Raw genomic sequence first — 16,817 nt, forward strand, 5'->3', positions numbered from 1 at the left:
AACTGAGCAGAATTCAGGTACTTCTCCAAGGGAATGAAGTGACATCAAGGGCAAGTTGTCAGAGGTCACTCTTGGATTTTCATCCAATCTTAACAGAGGTGTGCAAGTGAAATAGCTGAATGCTCACTCAGCTGGGGGAACGGCTTGTGGCCTTGGCATGGAAATGCAACAGGTCATGATAAAAAGGGATTCATTTAAATGTTCTTTTTTTGGCTAACTTGTATTTGCCCTTCAGATAGACTGTTTTTTCATATGATCAATAAAATGCAGCATGGATTATTTGCATTTCCAGTGGTTTTAAGTCATTTGGTACAGCTACTAATAGACATGCTGAGTCAACCTTTTCAGGGAAAAGGTCTGCGTGATTTTCCCACTCAGGTCATTAGAACCAGGCTTCATGGATTGTTAGTCTTAATTTTAATTTTCAGTTCTGTCAGGTTTTTCCAACAGCTGCTTTTGCACTGCAGCTGGTGTGTTCTTTTTCTACTGTAAGACCTCTTCTTCCAGGTTAGCTCACAAATGGAGCAAATCTTAGCACTGATGAGTCTGTTTTCCTTGCTGTACTTTTGGTCTGGTGGCTAATGGACGTCAAAACTTTAGCATTAATTCAGACAACAAAGAGCAGTGTGGCTATCAGTAACTAATTGTGAATGGTACTTCAGATTTAACCAGCTGAATGCATTTGTACGAAACACTACCATGCTGATTTATGAAGGATTCTGGCTGCAATCTTTGCCATCGGCAGTACATGTCAGAAGTAACAGACAAGAAATCATGGACTGCCAACCAGTGTTTTCCAGATATATATTCCCAATGGAAAAGACATGCCCACTTCGGGACCTCAATTTCATATTACTTGTTGGCGAGTATAGCTCATCCAAAAGTGTTTCATTTCTTCTTTCCACCAAACACCAACAATTTTCAGCTACACCGAACATAGTTTGCAGTTGGTGATGTGGTTTTGCCACCTTATCTTAAAATGGGGTCCAAGATACCTATCTGATGATGTAACAACTTTACAATCGCTATTCCATCAAGTTCCAATGTGGAAACAATTACAAGATATGACCAGTACCTACAGTGAGATACTTAGAGTCAAGTAGACTAGACGGTAGTATTCAGTGCAAACACCATTTGATCAAAGGTTAACACTGGGGAGAATTTTTCAGACTTTTTCCATTAATGTTCAATCATACACTCACTATTCTACTTATTGTGAAGTTACCTACATTTTTGGGGAGGGGGCATTAATTATTGTCTGTTATTTTCAATACAAACTGGCCTCAAAATTCTCTTCTAGTTTTGTTTTGGGGCTATAAAATAGCTCCATTATTACACTCAACATTCAACAGTATTATTCCCAGAAAATTCTGAAAATGCTCAGCAGATCAGGCAGCATCTGTGGAGAGAGAAACAGAGTTAACGTTTTTGGTTGGTAACCTTTCATCAGAACATTCACCTGAAACATTAACTCTCTCCACAGTTGCAGTCTGACCTACTGAGTATTTCCTGTTCTTGTTTTAGATTTCCAGCATCCGTATTATTTTGCTTTTGGCAGTATTATTCAAAAGCAGCGACATTGCATCATTGTGCTTTGCTTCAAATCATATTCAGTTCTCCCATCAAATGTCACCGGGGATACGCTTCATTCAAACTGAAACACAGGTCTTTGACAGCAGGAGACCCACGGTCAAAATAAACAACAGAGAAATGATATTGGCAATATAAAAATAGCATTAAAAGCAGACATATTGTACATGAATAATAAATACCTGAACAATCTGAAAAAGCATTTGCTTGATTGGCTTTCAAAAGCATATACTCTTTCAGCTGAATTCGGAAGAGCACAACTAACCAAAAAAGTAATGTGAAATCCTATAAAGTGGCTCAAGATAGCACATATAATTCAGAAATTAATTTTGCATAACTCTCAGCATGGTGCTGCCATCCAAGATAGTAAGGCAATCTTGACAATATTTCTCTTACTACTCTTGAGAATAATGATGCTTATTAGAGGCAAAGGAGAGTACTGCAGCTAAATGAAAATGCAGCTCTGCTTCAGGTCATTTAAAACATGTGTTTTGTTTTGGTTAATAACATTCTAGCGTAGTTCATGCTGAAAACGTTGTAATTGCAAACAGATTTCATCTGTTCACTATTCCCTAATTGTTTACAATTAGAAACATCTTCCCATAGTTTATTTGGGAAAATCTGTATGTGACTGACCTATGCAGAGCAGACCAGAAGGTCCTAGACTTAACCATCCATCTGAATCAAGATTGCAGATCTCAAACCAGGGTGATAGGAGATCCATGTGAACTGACCTCATCAACCCCGGCTTAGCAGGGAAAATGGCATTGGGCTCCTGCTCCCAGTCTCAATCCAGTGACTATTGCTGGAAGTACACACTTGGGAATGTCTGCTAAAACAGGACAGTTCAAAAATCCTTTGGTTAATCACCTCAAATGATCCTGAGTAGTTTGTTCTATTAATAATCTTTCTTGAATACTTGAAAGTATTACATACTTTCATTTGTCAAAACACTCTTTAGAATGAATCAAGGCTGTGTTATTTTATACTTTGGAAATGTTTTCCTTTTCCCGATCATTGATAATCCACCCTGCAACATGACGTTAACACTGGTCATATCACCAAATAGGATATAGATAACAGTTGAAAGCAATGAAATTCACTAACTGCTTGAGTTTGTGCACAAATTACTGGGAGAATATTCGATTTGAGAGTTCCGATCTTAATTTATTTGAGAAATGCTATTCAGTTTCTAAATACATACATTTACTTTATTCCTTAAGATCAGGCGACTGCTATATGAAATCAAGATGTTTTTGAGAGAAGTAAAAAGCCTGTTGATGCTGCTTTCAAAGCTTTGGTGGATAGATTTGGGCAGATATTTCAGAAACTGGTGCTTTGACAGGAATAGGCATCTTTGGATAGGTTTATCTCAAGGTGGGTTAGGATTGGGTGGTGTGGAATGGTCGGCACAGAAGGAGCAAGACCTACCCATTATGCTAGTCTCAAGATTAATTAGAAGAAACCATAGCAGATACGCTCAATCAAGTTTTGGTTAAATTTAACAAGGCTATATATAGTAACGCACACCGAGACGGCTAAGTTATGCTGCCAACTATGCCTTGCTGTGAGCTCAGAGATACTGATCTGTGCATCTCACATTGTGTGGATATGGGTGCAGCGCTCCACTACCATTTATTTTTTGGCATTATGAGAATACAAGTGGGAATATCACTCCTCATAACATGAAAAGAGTTGAAACCAAGACGTCTAATGGGGCACCTGGCAGTTCTAAATTGTGGTTTTGCAGAAGATTGGAACTATTTCACACCTGGACACAAAGTCCAAGATGACTTACTAGAAGAAGCCTTCAATGTCTTGCTTTAATCTTTTTGGGAATCAGATCACCAACTTCACTCCCAAGTTCCTTGATATTTTTGTAATGTGCATGTAACACTGGCTCACATCAACAATTAAATATGTCAAAAAGAAATTAGTAAAATATTATGTTCCAGTTACTTTCTAAAACAGATATACCATTTTCAGTCCTTGTCCTGTCTGGAGTCTGTATCCTTTCAGTTTTCTAACTCTGCTTAGTTTTCTACTCCTGAAGATTAATAATTACTTGGCTTGTAACAATATTATAATAAAAGTTATTTTGTTTCACATTTGCGCACTCTCTTCAGAAGTGGCAGAATATTAAACTAGGATCAGAATATTAATTTTCAATTCACTGGAATAAATCTCAAAAGAATTCAACAAACAATATTTTTGACCAAATATTAACCAAAAACACAATGGATAAAAATAATGGATTAATTGCTTCTTTAAAGAATTGGATGAATCATTGGGAAGGAATATTCACCTACAAAGATTTTGGGGAGTAAAGTTACTTAAAATCTCAAACCCAACCCCAACCCACTTCCAACCAATCAACCTGCGGTTTAAACAGAGGCAGATCATGGGGAGGGTGGGTGACCAATCTGCTCTCAGGAGGTGGATCAGTCAGTAAAGTCTTCCAAGGAGGTTGCATGGCTTCATTTTAACAGATTTTATATTTTTAACACATGGAGGTCAGGTTTCCCTGGGCTTGGAAATCCTGGAAAGTAAAAGGAGGAGTGAAAGATCGGATCCATAAGGTAAGTGACTTTACAGCACTGCTTGTGGGCCAGGAGGAGCAAGGGTGTTTCCTCTTGGCTTAACAAGCTAATCTCCTTTATACACCTAATAGTTGGCCAACACCTCCTCACCACCCCGATCTCCAATTCCGTGCCGCGATCTCCGATTACCTCACCACCCCACCTCTGACTCCACCCCATAATCTCTTACTCTTCTGCCCCCAAATTTCCAACTTCCCATCATCTTCTACTAGCCCTACCCACCATCAACTCCCTTCATGGTCTCCGACTCCCCATCCCCCATAATCTCTGACATCCCTCCCATCTCTGACTCTGACATTACCTGTCCCCAGATGCTTTCCCTATCAATCTAGCTGTCTATTGGACAGGAAACCAGTTGAAAATATTTATAAGACGTCCTCCAGTTCATTTCTGGTTTCCCTTTCAAAACAACACATCGGGTGGATCAGCCAGAAATGACAAATTAACATAGACAAAGGCTTAACATTTTCTCACAAAAAAATGTGCCTTTTTGCCATTATAGTATGTGCTTTGCAACAAAATCTAATGACATTTCTCTAGTAGAGATTTGTTTTTGTCTTCTGTACCTCCTGAATTGAGTGAGCAATGACGTCCAAGCTGTAGAATAATGTATTTAACTGAAATAAACTTCTGAAAAGAAACCTGGCAATTTATCATTCCTGTCAGCAAATGTCATATGCCTTGAAGCGCCACTTCATCAGCAAACTTCTAGACATCACTCATTCTGGTTTAAAATGCCTTCCATTTTGACATACGTCGATCTTTAAAAAGAAATAAACAAAGCTGATAATGTCTTAATGGTTTGCAGTCCACTTCACTCTAGCTGATCAGAAATGTCACTTCTAACAGCTCTCCATCATGCTTATTATCCTCTCACACCACCACTCTTGTGAGGTAGTCCAACTAAGCTTAATATACCCACGAAGAAAAGCTGGAAAACAACAAGTTCGGTACAAAATAAGTCTATGATGACAAATAGGAGATGGTAATTATAAAGATAAAATTCAATTTTGAGGTTATGCGGAGAGTCATTCATCATTGACGTTCGTTCTTTAACAGCTCAGTTCTGATCATCTCACCAATTAATTAAATGATTAACTGTACATCCTACCAGGCCTTGTTATCCCAACAGTTAAGACCCTGAATTTCCTCAGATCTTCTCCTGCTGTAACGTTGTGGGAAGTGATGCCTAAACTCCATTTCAATAGCACTTCCCATGAAGTTACAGCAGCAGCATAAACTCCAAGGAGATCATAATTTATACCACCAACAGAATTTTTTCCTATTGCAAATAGTTTGACAGCATTGTCACGACCAGGTGAGAAAGGTGTTCAGGGGTCTTTTACTGTCTTCGCCTGGTCTTATTTTAACAGGGTTTAATTTTTTAAACACACTGTGTTTTGAGTCCCACTTGGTGAATCCTTGTTCACCATTTTCCAATTACAAAGCAAAGAAATGAGCACAGCCAGGTTTTCTCAGGTTTAAAGAAGAAAAGTGAAATTTATAGAACTTAAAATCTAATTCAATTAACGCCTACGAATACACGCCGAACCCCACGCTAGCATGCATACGCGATATGCACATGCAATGTAGAGACAGAAAAGGGCATAAGAAAAATAGAGAGGTTTGAGGCAATATCAGAAGAGTTTCTTGTTACTGTGCTTCGAGCTCGCTGTTGTCCTTTGTTGTCGGTAGTCTTGCTTTTCGTTGGGGCGAGGTATTCTTCTTAAACTTTGTTCACTGGAGGAGACTTTTCTCCTTTGGAGTTCTTATGTCTTCAATGGTTTCTGAAGCTGGTAAGAGTGAGATGAGAGCAGGCAGGAGAGAGGTCTTTTCAGTCCAGGAGCAAACAGTTTTCTGAGTTCTAATCCTCTGTGGCAAGTTCAAATTTTTAAAAAAACCAACAGCCAGTTAGTCATGTGACTAAACTGGTTTGACCAGGTCTGTTTGTGTTTTCAGCCATCTTAGTTAGCAGTTAACCATGAATGCTAGCCTCTCCACCTTCAATGTCTGGTATCAAAAATCCATTGTGGATTAAACTGGAGCAGGGATGGTCCCTTTGTCCTTTCCAAGAACTGCCTGTTACTATGCAAATGTCTTTCCAGTCAGGGGCTTGGCAACCCTTTGTGATAGGCTCTCTTTTCTTCTCAGCAGCAATTTTAAGTTTTAATGTTCATGTGGCAAAATAATGTGTGCCTCATTCTTGGCAGGCGGGGGCCTGCATGACAGCATATTTGCAACTACTACATCAAAATTATTATTATTACTGCTTTGTGATTGTTGTCATTGTACATGACGTACAAAAATCAAAAACATTATGTTTTCAGAAATGTGCTGATGTGACAGAGCAGCATTGCAAGTGACTTGAGCAATCCTGGGCTGGGGAAAGGCAAATAAAAGCTTAGATTTTGCTCGTGATCATTGTCAGTGACCCCTGGGGAAATTGCGCGTGCATGGGCCTCCAAGGCTGTACGGGATCAGGCTCAAAGTGACATTCCTACCTCAAGATCAAATAGCTTGCCAGCACTCAGTGTTCACACATCAATGGTATGAAAGTACAAACCAGATATAAACCAAGATGGTGCCGTGCAATGGAACCCTGGAATTTTGTTTTATAATTTGGTGAGTGTTCCTTCTGAATCAGCTGACCGGTTCCCTATGAATGGTGCTCATTGATCCCCACTGTGAATAGCACTTTCTGGAGTTAGGTCACAGATCAGCCATAGAGTCATAGAATAGTACAGCACAGAAAGAGGCCATTCAGTCCATTGAGTCCATGCCAGATCTTTCAAAGAGCAATCCAGTCCCCACTCCTTCCCCATATTCTTGCATGTTTTTCTCCTTCAAGTATTTATCCAATTCCAATTTGAAGGCTATTATTGAATCTATATTCACCACCCTATCAGGCAGTGCATTCCAAATTTTAACCACATGCTGCGTAGAAAAGCTTTTCCTTATGTCGTTTCTGGATCTTTGACCAATCACCTTAAATCAGGACCCTCTGGTTATCGACCCTTCCACCATTGGAATCAGTTTCTCTTTAATTACTCTGTCTGACCCTTCATGATTTTAAGCACCTTTATCAAATCTCCTTTTTGCCTTCTCTGCTCTAAAGAAAACAAACCCAGCCTCTCCAATCTATCCATGTAACTGTAATCCCTCATCCCTGGAACCATTCTAGTAAATCTCTTCTGTACCCTCTCCAAAGCCGTCACATTCTTTCTAAGTGTGGTGCCCAGAATTAGATAGAGTACTCTAGCTGGGGCCGAATTAATAATTTTTATAGGCCTTGCATAACATCCTGGCTTTTGTACTCTAGGCCTTTAGTTATAAATCCCAGGATCTCATATGCTTTGTTAGCAGCTTTGTTAACCAGTCCTGATAGCTTCAAAGATCTGTGCACAAACACTCCCAAGTCACTCTCCTCTTGTGCCCCCATGATCTCATTGAATGGTGGAACATGCTCAAGAGGCTAAATGGCCTACTCCTGTTCCTATGTTTCTCATTGTTCCCCACTGGAAATGCTAAGTTCATTGGCCACTGCTCACAAACAATCAATGGAAGCAGCAATTGTGTCGCGATGATAACACAGCAGATTCAAAATGAGCATCAAATTCAGCTTTCCCAGTATTTCGTTCCATGGGCATCATCAGAAGAGAAGTGTATGAAAAGCAATAGTAGATGGTTGATGTCAATGCTGTATTCCAAACTAAAGAATGCAGGCAATGGTTATAATGACTGTAGTCACAGGTCCATAGATGACTCTTCAACAAGGAAAGAACTTTTCTGCAATCAATGTCCTTCATTATCTCCTTCCAATTATAGTTAAGCTATTTACAAGAGTTAACAAAGGAATTTGATTTTGGTGAATATTCCTCCCTAAGGGAAGCTGCCCCTTGTACCTCTCACCTCCTCAAGAGAGGACAGTTAAGAATACAAGTTCATTTGCTAAGAAATTGCTTTTGCCAATCTGCATTGCCCCTGCCCTACTCCAAGGCTATCAGTGACAGATGTGCTGAATAAGCACGCAGCTTCTCTCTATTTTAAATATCTTCTGGGAAAGTCTGTATTTGTAAATCTGACTTTTAACTGCATTGCCCAAGTTTCAAATTATCCATGAGTCATTTGATGTTATTGTGTCTACAATGACACAAACAGAGACCTTTCAGACCTAACAAAAAAACAAAGAATTCATTTGTCTTACTCTTAATTTTTTTAAATATTCATTCATGGGATATGGGCATCGCTGGCTGGTCCAGCATTTATTGCCCATCCCTAATTGCCCTTGAGAAGGTGGTGGTGAGTTGCCTTCTTGAACCGCTGCAGTTCATGTGAGGTAGGTACACCCAAAGTGCTGTTAGGAAGGGAGTTCCAGGATTTTGACCCAGCGACAGTGAAGGAACGGCGATATAGTTCCAAGTCAGGATGGTGTGTGACTTGGACGGGAACTTGCAGGTGGTGATGTTCCCATGCATCTGCTGCTCTTGTCCTTCGAGGTGGTAGAGGTCGCAGGTTTGGAAGGTGCTGACTAAGGAGCCTTGGTGCATTGCTGCAGTGCATCCTGTAGTTGGTACAAACTGCTGCCAATGTGCGTCGGTGGTGGAGGGAGTGAATGTTTGTAGATGGGGTGCCAATCAAGCGGGCTGCTTTGTCCTGCATGGTGTCGAGCTTCTTGAGTGTTGTTGGAGCTGCACCCATCCGAGCAAGTGGAGAGTATTCCATCACGCTCCTGACTTGTGCCTTGTAGATGGTGGACAGGCTTTGGGGAGTCAGGAGGTAAGTTACTCGCCGCAGCATTCCTAGCCTCTGATCTGCTCTTGGAGCCACGGTATTTATATGGCTACTCCAGTTCATTTTCTGGTTAATGGAAGCCCCTAGGATGTTGATAGTGGGGGATTCAGCGATGGTAATGCCACTGAATGTCATGGGGAGATGGTTAGATTCTCTCTTGTTGGAGATGGTCATTGCCTGACACTTGTGTGGCGCAAATGTTACTTGCCACTTATCAGCCCAAGCCTGTATATTGTCCAGGTCTTACTGCATTTCTACATGGACTGCTTCAGTATTTGAGGAGTCATGAATGGTGCTGAACATTGTGCAATCATCAGCGAACATCCCCACTTCTGACCTTATGAATGAAGGAAGGTCATTGATGAAGCAGCTGAAGATGGTTGGGCCTAGGACACTACCCTGAAGAACTCCTACAGTGATGTCCTGGAGCTCAGATGATTGACCTCCAACAACCACAGCCATCTTCCTTTGTGCTAGGTATAACTCTAACCAGCAGAGAGTTTTCCCCCTGATTCCCATTGACTCCAGTTTTGCTAGGGCTCTTTGATGCCGTACTCGGTCAAATACTGCCTTGATGTCAAGAGCAATCACTCTCACCTCACGAGTTCAGCTCTTTTGTCCATGTTTGAACCAAGGCTGCAATGAGATCAGGTGCTGAGTGGCCCTGTCGGAACCCAAACTGAGCATCACTGAGCAGGTTATTGCTAAGCAAGTGCTGCTTGATGGCACTGTTGATGACACCTTCCATCACTTTGCTGATGATTGAGAGTAGACTGATGGGGCAGTGATTGGCAGGGTTGGACTTGTCCTGCTTTTTATGTACAGGACATACCTGGAAAATGTTCCACATTGCCGGGTAGATGCCAGTGTTGTAGCTATACTGGAACAGTTTGGCTAGGGGCGTGGCCAGTTCTGGAGCACAGGTCTCAGTACTATTGCCGGAATATTGTCAGGGCCCATAGCTTTGCAGTATCCAGTGCCTTCAGTTGTTTCTTGATATCACATAGGGTGAATTGAATTGGCTGAAGTCTGGCATCTGTGATGCTGGGGACTTCAGGAGGGGGCCGAGATGGATCATCAACTTGGCACTTCTGGCTGAAGATTGTTGCAAATGCTTCTGCCTTATCTTTCACACTGATGTGCCGGGCTCCCCCATCATTGAGGATGGGGATATTTGTGGAGCCACCTCCTCCAGTTTGTTGTTTCATTGTCCACCACCATTCACGGCTGGATGTGGCAGGACTGCAGAGCTTAGATCTGATCCGTTGGTTATGGGATCGCTTAGCTCTGTCTATCGCATGCTGCTTATGCAGTTTGGCATGCAAGAAGTCCTGGATTGTAGCTTCACCAGGTTGACACCTCATTTTGAGGTATGCCTGGTGCTGTTCCTGGCATGCCCTCCTGCACTCTTCATTGAACCAGGTTTGGTCTCCTGGCTTGATGGTAATGGTAGAGTGGGGGATATGCCGGGCCATGAGGTTACAGATTGTGGTTGAGTACAATTCTGCTGCTGCTGATGGCCCACAGCGCCTCATGGATGCCCAGTTTTGCATTGTCATATCTGTTCGAAATCTATCCCATTTAGCACGGTGGTAGTGCCACACAACACGATGGATGGTATCCTCAATGTGAAGGCGGGACTTCGTCTCCACAAAGACTGTACGGTGGTCACTCCTACCAATACAGTCATGGACAGATGCATCTGCGGCAGGCAGATTGGTGAGGACAAGGTCAAGTATGTTTTTCCCTCATGTTGGTTCCCTCACCACCTGCCGCAGACCCAGTCTAGCAGCTATGTCCTTTAGTACTCGGCCAGCTCGGTCAGTAGTGGTGCGAACGAGCCACTCTTGGTGATGGACATTGAAGTCCCCCACCCAGAGTGCATTTTGTGCCCTTGCCACCCTCAGTGCTTCCTCCAAGTGGTGTTCAACATGGAGGAGTACTGACTCATCAGCTGAGGGAGGGAGGTAGGTGATAATCAATAGGAGGTTACCTTGCCCATGTTTGACCTGATTCCATGAGACTTCATGGGGTCCAGAGTCAATGTTGAGGACTCCCAGGGCAACTCTCTCCCTACTGTAGACCACTGTCCCGCTACCTCTGCTGGGTCTGTCCTGCCGATGGGATAGGACATCCCCAGGGATAGTGATGGCAGTGTCTGGACATTGCCTGTAAGGTATGATTCCGTGAGCATGACTATGTCAGGCTGTTGCTTGACTAGTCTGTGGGACAGTTCTCCCAACTTTGGCACAAGCCCCCAGATGTTAGTAAGGAGGACGATGCAGGGTCGACAGGGCTGGGTTTGCCATTGTCGTTTCCGGTGCCGAGGTCAATGCCGGGTGGTCCGTCCAGTTTCATTCCTTTTTATTGACTTCGTAGCGGTTAGGTACAACTGAGTAGCTTGCTAGGCCATTCAGAGGGCATGTAAGAGTTAACCACATTGCTGTGGGTCTGGAGTCACATGTAGGCCAGACCAGGTAAGGACAGCAGATTTCCTTCCCGCTGCAAAACTGTCAGATGAAAACAGTCTCCAATCTTTACGTCTGGCTGCAACAGACAAGTCTCAAATAAATTAGTTGCTAATTTCCTATTTTACCGTCAGTATCCAATAATAAAATGACATTTACTGAGCTTGTCGAAGAAAATAACAAATGGCTAAACTGCAGAACACTGGCCATTGTTGTCTGACAAACAATGTTTACTGGATGACAGATAAATCCAGTTTATCTTGTATCCACCCTGCCAATGAACATATGTCATGCCTGTTCCAACATCAATGCAATGAAGAGTTTGGGATTATGTCAGCTGCCATAAGAGCAAGGCTCAATTCCTCACTAATTTGCTCTCACCTGCCAACCTTACTCCAGCAACTATTATACTTGTTCTGAGGCACAAGTCCGAACTCTCTAGGTACTAATGCCTGCCCTGTTACACTTTCCAAACATTCTTTTTCTCTTTCCAAACTGTGAAGACTCACAAATACCACCACAATGAATATGCATCCATGTACAGATGCAGAATATCATGAGAATGCATATGTGCAGCATAATGTGTGCACTGGTAGTGCTTTGTGATTCAGAGAAAGCCAGATGATCAATTGCGTGCAGGAATCATTATTTGATTTGCAGTAGCCCTAATTATTTACATATGCATTGTCTGTTGAGAGTGGGAGTTTGGATTATGGCAGCAGTTAAATGAGACAACAGCGATGCTGTCATGACAATATAAGTCCGGTCTATTGTGTCAACTTTGGATGTTGGATTGGAGTTGTACACTGTAAGTATTGAATGCTTCTGTCAGCATAGTTAAGTTTGGTATTGCACTAACTTAAAACCTGAAGTAATACTCTATCAATCATAGCAACGTGAATGTGGCATTAAAAAATTAAAGGTATCAAGGTAACAAGAGTCCAACAAAAATAGCTGAAGTAGGGAATGGAAAGTGAAATCAGATGCTCCTTTCCAGGGTTGTTTTGAGGAATACCTGTCATGGCCATGCTTGATGCAGACACTGGGGTGGCAAAAAAGGAAAAATTTCCATTTTCCATTCTGATGAAATCAAGAAACATTAAAAAAGTTTGAATGTGGATTATATATACTAAGTAACAATAATAACAGAGCAGGTGGTGAGACAACACAAAAAATGACAGAAATTAATTTAAAATATATGTTTCAATGGTGATAATCCCACTGCACAAAAGATGCCTCACTATGTGCTGTTCTACAGCGGCTTTGGCAAAGTACTAGTGCATTTATCTTGCATCGCCTGTGCTGTAAAAAAAAGCGCAGCCTTTGTCACCCACACTCCCATTGCTAAAGATGGTGTGTATTGCAGAGAAATTTACCAAAGAGAGAAGGAAGAAAATGTCCACACATGACCTCTCTATCTTCTCAAACTACCCATCTGGAACTTGAACTTTCTTCTAAATGTACTAAATGCATCATAGCCGCTCAGCTGCGCAGTCAACAATCTCATCAATTTCTGTTTCAAACTCTTTGGCTTCGTTGTCAACCCACCCAATCACATCCATGTTCATTGTCTGTCCTTTATAGAATCATTGAGTGGCACAGCACAGAAGGAGGCTCTTCAGTGCATCGTGCCTCTGCCAGCTCTTTGAAAAATCTATACAAGTAGTTACACTCTCCTGCACTTTCCTGCTAGTCCCGCAGTTTTTTCCCTTTCAGGTATTTGCCCAGTTCCCTTTTTAAGGTTATTATTGAACCTGCTTCCATCACCACCCTTTAAGGTAGTGCATTCTAGATCATAACAACTTGCTGAGTATCTTGTTTTCACATGCTGTCTCCGGTTCTTTTGTCACTGTCAACAGTTTCTCCTTATTTACTCTTATCAAAATCCATGGATATTTTGACAGTCCAGTTCCTTGCCATAGTCTGCCATCATGGCACCGCTCCTTAGTGGTTTCAGTCCTACCTTTCCTAACATTTCTCTGAAGGGCCACCATGCCATCCTTTTTCCAAACTAGAGGTACATCTCCAGTGTTCATTAACATCATTGCATCACATATCTCTTCCCTTGTCTTTTGGTACTGGGGCATAAATTTTTTATTCCTTCATGGGATGTGGCCTTCACTGGCAAGGCCAACATTTATTGTCTGTGCCTAACTGCCCTTGAGAAGGTAGTGGTCAGCCAGCTTCTTGAACCACTGCAGTCTGTGGGATGTAGGTACACCTACAGTGCTGTTCAGTAAGGAGTTCCAGGATTTAGTCCCAGCAATGATGGCAATATATTTCTGAGTCAGGCTGGTGTGTGACTTGGAGAGAAACTTGCAGGTGGCGGTGTTACAATGCAGCTGCTGCCCTTGTTCTTCTAGGCAGTAGAGGGTACAAGTTTGGAAGGTGCTGTTGAAGATGCCTTAGCGAGTTGCTGCAGTGCATCTTATAAGAGCATAGGAACTAGGAGCAGGAGTAGGCAATTCAGCCCCTCAAGCCTGCCCCACCATTCAATACGATCATGGCTGATCTCATCTCGGCCTCAACTCCACTTTCCTGCCTGTTCTCCATAACCCTTTAACCCATTACTAATTAAAAATCTGTCTACCTCCTCTTTAAATTTACTCAATATCGCGGCATCCACTACACTCTGAGGTAGTGAATTCCACAGACTCACGACCCTTTGAGAGAAGTAATTTCTCTTCATCTCTGTTTTAAATCTGCTACCCCTTATCCTAAAACTATGACCTCTCGTTCTAGATTGCCTCACCAGAGGAAACATCCTCTCTACGTCTACTTTGTCAATCCCCTTAATCATCTTATATACCTCAATTAGATCTCCTCTCATTCTTCTAAACTCCAGAGAATAAAGGCCTCAACTGCTCAATCTCTCTTCATTACTCAAACCCCTCATCTCTGGAATCAATCTAGTGAATCTCCTCTGAACTGCATCCAAAGCAACGACATCCCTCCTCAAGTAAGGGGACCAATACTGTATGCAATACTCCAGGTGCGGTCTCATTAATGCCTTGTACAGCTGCAGCAACACTTCCCTACTTGTATACTCTATTCCTTTAGCAATAAATACCAAAATTCCATTTGCCTTCCTTATCACCTGCTGCACCTGCATACTAGTTTTCTGCGATTCATGCACGAGGACACCCAGATTCCTCTGCACCAAAGCACTCTGAAGTTTTTCTCCATTTAGATAATAATTTGCCTTTCTATTTTTCTGACCAAAATGAATAACCTCACACTTATCCACGTTAAACTCTATCTGCCAAATTTTGTCCCATTCACCTTACCTATCCATATCCATTTTTAAATTTCTTATTACTTTATTGCAACTTACTATCCCACCAATTTTAGTGTCATCTGAAAATTTGGCTATCGTACCTTCTATCCCTGCATCTAAGTCATTAATATAAATTGTAAATAGTTGGGGCCCGAGGACCGAACCCTGTGGCACCCCACTAGTTGCATCTTGCCAACCAGAAAAGGACCCATTTATCCCGACTCTGTTTTCTGTTGGTTCGCCAATCCTCTATCCAAGCTAATAAATTGCCCCTAACCCAATGTGATCTTACCTTGTGTATTAACCTTTTGTGCGGCACCTTATCAAATGCCTTCTGGAAGTCCACATATACTACATCTACCGGATCCCCATTACCCACTTTACTTGTTACATCTTTGAAGAACTCGAGCAAATTAATCAAACATGATTTACCCTTCATAAAACCATGCTGACTCTGATGTATTGCGTTTTGACTTTCTAAATGTCCTGTTATTACTGAATAATGGATTCTAACAATTTCCCAACATCAGCTATCAAACTAACTGGTCTATAGTTTCCTACTTTCTGCCTCCCTCCCTTTTTGAATAAGGACGTTATATTAACATTTTTCCAATCCACTGGAACCTTTCCCGCATCCAGGCAATTTTGGAATATTATAACCAATGGATCCACTATCTCCGCTGCCACTTACTTTAAGACCCTAGGATGTAGGCCATCAGGCCCTGGGGACTTGTCTGCCTTTAATCCCAATAGTTTGCTCAGTACTTTTTCCCCAGTGATGATGATTGTTCCAAGTTTCTCACTTTCCATAACCTCTGCATTACCTTTTACTATTGGGATGGTACTAGTGTCCTCCACCGTGAAAACTGAGGCAAAATACTGATTTAGTGTCTCTGCCATTTCTGTGTTCCCCACTATTAACTCCCCAGTCACATTCTCAAACGGACCATCTTATAGATAGTACACACTTTTTTTTTGTCATGTTGCGTCAGTGGTGGAGGGAGTAAATGTTGAAGGTGATCAATCAAGCGGACTGCTTTATCCTGGATGGTGTCAAGTTTCTTGAGTATTGTTGGAGCTGCACTCATCCAGGCAAGAAGGGAGTATTCCATCACAAAATGTCATCTATTTATTTGTTTTGAGCCTTTTTAGCTTGCCCAGCACGAACATTTCATTTATGTAAAATCATTAATTCCATTGTATTATCAGAACAAAGGATGGTATGTTGCTTACATCTTTCTTTGCAAATACTTGAAAAAATTATCATTCTGTATATGAACTATTTTAAGCTTATCCTCAGATTTGGCCCCATGAGTATCTTTCATGATTCTCACCTCTTCTCCTGTTGCCCTCTTATGTTTATAGAGCTGAAACCATTTTCCGCTGTTGCATTTTGCTTCTGCAGCAATTTTTTTTCAGGATTCATTTTGTTTGCCCTTTTTAATAAACTGAATTAACAGTACCTTGCAAGTTCCTTTGTGCTAGACTCAGTCTTTTGATGTTAAAGAAGCAGTTGATGAAGCTACTTTCTACCACCAATGGGATGAACTTCTTTAACATCCTCATGTCATTGATTTACAAGGTTAACTCATCTTCTTTCTTGATTGTTCCATACTCCTCCTCGTGGTATTCATTATAATCTTCTGGAGTCAGCCATATTCATATTCCTAATCCATTCTAGTTTATATCACAGAATTCAATGAATCAGGCATCTATTCCAAATGCTTCTGGCGTTCGTGCAGATTCACCTTATTGTAGATTTGCCTCCTCCTTTTGCCAGTGTCTGGTGCCTGTAGATCTCCTTGCATTATTGCGTTCACACCTGCCTGTCAGCCGCTTTCTATCCATTCAGTCTTAATTTGCTTTTCGCCCAAATCCCATCTGTCTAGTTAATATAAAAGCAAAATACTGCGGATGCTGGAAATGGGAAATAAAAACAAGAAATGTTGGAAATACTCAGCAGGTCTGGCAGCATCTGTGGAGAGAGAAGCAGAGATAACATTTCAAATCAGTGATCCTTCTTCAGAACTAGCAAATATTAGAAATGTAAAAGGTTATAAGCAAGAAAAACAGGGATGGGGCAAGAGATAA

At 41.7% G+C, this 16,817-nt stretch overlaps 1 protein-coding gene across 1 annotated transcript in view; it reads left to right on the plus strand.

Moving 5' to 3' along the window:
• The window catches only part of zmat4a (zinc finger, matrin-type 4a), a 184,476-nt gene that overhangs the window by 81,073 nt on the left and 86,586 nt on the right, over nt 1-16,817 (plus strand). The window lies entirely within an intron of this gene.

The sequence above is a fragment of the Heterodontus francisci genome, chromosome 47 (genome assembly GCF_036365525.1).
Source record: "Heterodontus francisci isolate sHetFra1 chromosome 47, sHetFra1.hap1, whole genome shotgun sequence".
In the NCBI taxonomy this organism is placed as follows: Eukaryota; Metazoa; Chordata; class Chondrichthyes; order Heterodontiformes; family Heterodontidae; genus Heterodontus; species Heterodontus francisci.